We start from the raw sequence: 4,825 nt of genomic DNA, 5'->3' as shown, positions 1-4,825 counted from the left end.
GTCCTCTTCAATATGCAGTCGGACAATAAGATCTTCGACAGTCATCTCTTTGCGTTTATGCTTTAAGTAGTTTTTGAAGTCTTTCCACAAAGGTGGTAGCTTCTCAACTATCGCTGCTACTTGAAAAGCATCATTCACAATTAAACCTACAAAACAGTTTATGTGAGTATTAAGAACATTTTTAATTTGTTCAACTAAGGTATTTTTCAAAGATATACCTTCTACTAGGAGATCATGTATGATGACTTTCAACTTCTGTACTGGAGAGACAACAGATTTGCTATCTATCATTTTGAAGTCCAGGAACCGTGCAACAAGGAATTTCTTAATCCCCGCATCCTCCGTCTTATATTGTCGTTCAAGTGTCCCCCACAGTTCCTTTGATGTCTTGGTTACACTATAAACATTGTAGAGGTCGTCTTGGAGACTACTCAGAATATAATTCCTGCAAAGGAAGTCCGAATGTTTCCAAGCTTCTACAATAAAGAAGCGGTCTTTGTTCGAGATTCCCTCGGGCACCTCAGGAGTGTCTTCGCTAGTGAACCGTTGCAGATATAAAGTGGTAAGGTAAAAGAACATCTTTTGCTGCCACCGCTTAAAGTCAATGCCCAAAAATTTTCCGGGCTTCTCTGTCGGTGCCATTGTTGGCGGAGCATTTATGTGACTTGATGTGGAAATATTAGTTGCCTCCACAGACGTTGTTGCATCCATCATTTGGCTTTCAGTTGCCATTTTTCTGTCACCACAAGACAAAAAATACTTAGTATTTTCAGAATACTACTTAAAAAAAACTAAGCAACTTTAAATTTTTCTTCTTGTTTCTAGTTAACAATGAAGTTTTTATGACTTGGAATTGTCAACCGAATGATCTTTAACTTGTGACGAAGTTTTTATGACTTCAAATCACTAGTTAAGTTCAAGCGGAGTAGAAAGTAAAAACTTTAATCTCCAAAAATAAGCTATACAATTCTGTAATAGTGTTTATTTCCTTAAGATTGTTATTTCCCACAATATAGTCGGGTATGCAGAATCTGTATATTACAACAACAACTTCAACTCAAGTTCAAGTATAAACAAGAACACAATGAAGTATCAAATACCCTCAACACAAGATCAAAATGACCTTTCCAAGAGGTGTATTTATTTTTCAGAAAAATAAAGATAAAACAGAAATTGAATAGGCCAAGTCGTTTGAATTCACGGAGTTTTCTTAAGGAAATAATTCCCCTCACTGTACCCGAGGTTGTGAAATTTTTTCTCCTAAGAAAATGGCCAACAATTCAACTATAGCGGTACCTCAAATAGTCGGATTCTACGAATGCACTCAATGGTTTTTATGATCACACAGAGTATTTTGATGACAAGAAGAATGTTTTTTAATTCAGAAAATTTCATCTTAAAAATCTGTGAAAGAAAGCAGATTTTTATAGCCATAACATGCCTCTTCGAAAAGGTGGCATTAGTTCAATTTAGAGGTGTGACTTTTTCCTGAAAATGCATGTCTGTTTATTCTAAACAGTGCATCTGTTCTGAACAGGTATGTCACTTTGTGAATCAGTGTGTATTTTCATTGAACAATTACAACTTGCAACCTTCTGCAGCAATCAGTTCAAAAATGTACACTAGTTCATGAAACAGTGGTACCAGTTCGTTCAAACCAGTGAACCAACATGCATTCATAAATGGAGTTTCAAAACACTATTTTCGGATTGAATTTATTTATTTCTGTCAAATAAAATTTGTTCAAAAAGATAGAGCCGAGCGACGACGAAGACGCGAGGCATCATCTAGTTCTTGCCTCACTATCCATGTAGAGTTAATGTTTCTCAATATAAATACCCTCAAGTTCTCTTCTTCCACCATTGTGGGAGAAAGAGTAAACTTGCCAATTTGGGAGTATACTTTCTATTTTTGTGTCTGCTTCCCTCCACTCTTTTACTCTCTATTTTTTCATTCACACTTCTTTCATCTACTATGAACCCAACATAGGTTTCATTTGCTTGCACTAAGATTTGAATCTCAGTCATTCAAATATCACTGAATGCAAGATATATATAACTAAGGCATAATACATAAATGTACCGTTTACTTTAGCCTTAGCTGGAACTTATGCCTTGCAACTTTTGAGTGTGTATGAGTAGATACTTAAACTTGTATAAAGTTGAACATGTAGACGCACATGTCCTATGTGGCACAATACAAATCAATTCGAGTATATGTCGCGTGAATTGCCACATAGGATGTCACGTAAGATACGGGAATAGATGTCAACTAAGGCCAAGTTAAGGGGCACGATATGTATTATGCCATAAAAAACTCTAAATATCATTCAAGGATTTCTGCGAAGATGACATTTCACCATTACTCCATCTATTTTCAACACTGAGCATCACTGGCATTGTCGCCCATCATTGTCAACTATTGCATCAACTATTGTTTACAAGGGTCAAGTATCATCACCCACAACCACAATCATCTGCAGTACACCCATCGCCGTTGTCAATTGTTATAATACTATCACTAGCCATAATTTACAACCATCACTATCAATCATCATTACCACAACCTATGTTGCTCGAACATGCATTATCAAATCTATGTAGGATACTTAAAAAATTGCACCACTTTTGAAGTATTCAGCACACATCCAATAATATTTTTTGAATAGTTTGAGTAACATAGAACAAAACAACCAATAATCACTACTAACAACCACCATAATACACCTCAATCACCACTTTATCACCATTACCATTAGTTGTCACTGTCCTCTATCACAACTATAAATTACCATCAATTACATATTGTCTACCATATGTACAAAAGAGATAAAATTGGGGTAAGGACAATGGGAGAAGACTAGGAACACTTTACAATTGTGATGGGGTTGCACTAGGTATCAACTCTTAGCCCATTTCTATTTGTCTTGGTGATAAATGAACTTACGCGACATATCCAAAGGGAGGTTCCAGGATGTATGCTATTTGCAAATGACATAGTATTTGTTGACGAGACACACATTGAAGTCAACAATATGTTAGGGGTTTGAAGACAGACCCAGAAGTCTAAAAGGTTCAAGTTGAGCAGGACTTAGATAGAATACTTGTAGTACAAGTTTAGTGATGTGACTCATAAGGCAAATGTGGAAGTAAAGATCGGTACACAAATCATCTCCAAGAGAAGAAGTGTCAAGTATTTTACGTAAATAATCCAAGAAATTGAAAGATCGACAATGATTTTACACATCTTATTTGAGCGAGGTGGATGAAACTGAGTCTCGCATACAGTGTCTTGTGTGATAAGAATGTGTTACTCAGACCTAAAGGTAAGTTTTACAAAGTGGATGCCATACCTGTTATATTGTAGAGGCAGAGTGTTAGTCGGTCAAGAACTCGCACGTCCAAAAGATTATAATATCAAAAATAAGAATATTGAGATGGATATATGGACATACTGAGATTATATTAATAGTGAATATATTCAGACAAAGTGAGAGTGACCTCCGTGGTGGACAAGATGAGGGAAGCAAGATTGATGGTTTGGGCATTAAAGAGCAGATGCACAAATGCCCCAGTAACGAGGAATGAGAGGTTTGCCATGCAAGATCTAGAGAGCGGTAGATGCAGGCCTAATAAGTATTGAGAAGAGGTGATTAGACAAGACACAATACACTTGTAGCTTATCGGGAGAATGGCCTAACTAGGAGGATATAAAGGTTGATAATTAGAGTAGAAGATTAGTAGGTAGTCGAGCGTTATATAGCCTTTCTAATTATTATTATTATTATTATTATTATTATTATTATTATTACTGATTTCATCAATTCGTTTCTCCATTATTTTCATCATGACTCCTATACTATTGCATTCCTTTTTCATACCTACTTTGAAATAATTTTCTGGAGTTGTGGGTCTGTCGGACATCTCTCTACCTTCACAAGATAAGGGATACGACCTGCGTACACATCACCCTCTCCAAACCTACCTTATGAAATTATAGTGGATATGTTGTTGTTATTGTTTCTGCAGTAGATTAATTAATATTTCAAAAGATCTTGTACTTTATAACATAAAATTTCAGAAGAATTTCAATTTTTTAAAAATAATTTTATGTTAAACCTTATTTTATTTGTAATAAAATGATTTATAGTCACAAAAATATTTATGGCTTAATTTAAATCACCATTTCAAAAAAAAATAAAAATCTGTGTATTAAATTTTATATCTAATCAAACTGCATCATAAGGTGGAAAAAATCCTAATTAAAAAATGAGGCCTTAAAGATTTGGGGGCCTCAAGCCATTACTTCACTTGATTGGCCCTTGAGCCAGCAATGGATTTGTCAATGTCTTTTAGACGCTTATTTTTTAGCATAAACGTACATACACATTTTAGTTAGGCCTCAACAGACATCTTAATAATCCAACTTTAAAAATACACATCTAAATATCGTAACTTGATTTAAATTAACTTTGTAAATATTCCAACCTTGAGGATACATATCTAGAATGCACCTCTTTAAACGTGACTTAGATGTGAATTTTTTAAGTTCAGGCGTTCATGAGAAGTACTTGTGGCAAGTTGAAAAAGTATTAATTAAAAAAATGAGGCTTTAAAATTTTGGGGCTCCCGAGCCATTACTTCACTTGATTGGTCCTTGAACCGACACTTAATTTTGTCAGTATCTTTTAGACTATTTTATTTTTTTTGACATACTATATAAATAGACATTTTAGTTTGGCCTCAACAGACAACTGAACGTCCCAACTTTGAAAATGCATATCAAGACACCATAACTTTAATTTAAGCTAGCGTCGCAAATTCTC

The sequence above is a fragment of the Capsicum annuum genome, chromosome 12 (assembly GCF_002878395.1).
Source record: "Capsicum annuum cultivar UCD-10X-F1 chromosome 12, UCD10Xv1.1, whole genome shotgun sequence".
Lineage (NCBI taxonomy): Eukaryota > Viridiplantae > Streptophyta > Magnoliopsida > Solanales > Solanaceae > Capsicum > Capsicum annuum.
This window is presented reverse-complemented; position numbering follows the sequence as displayed.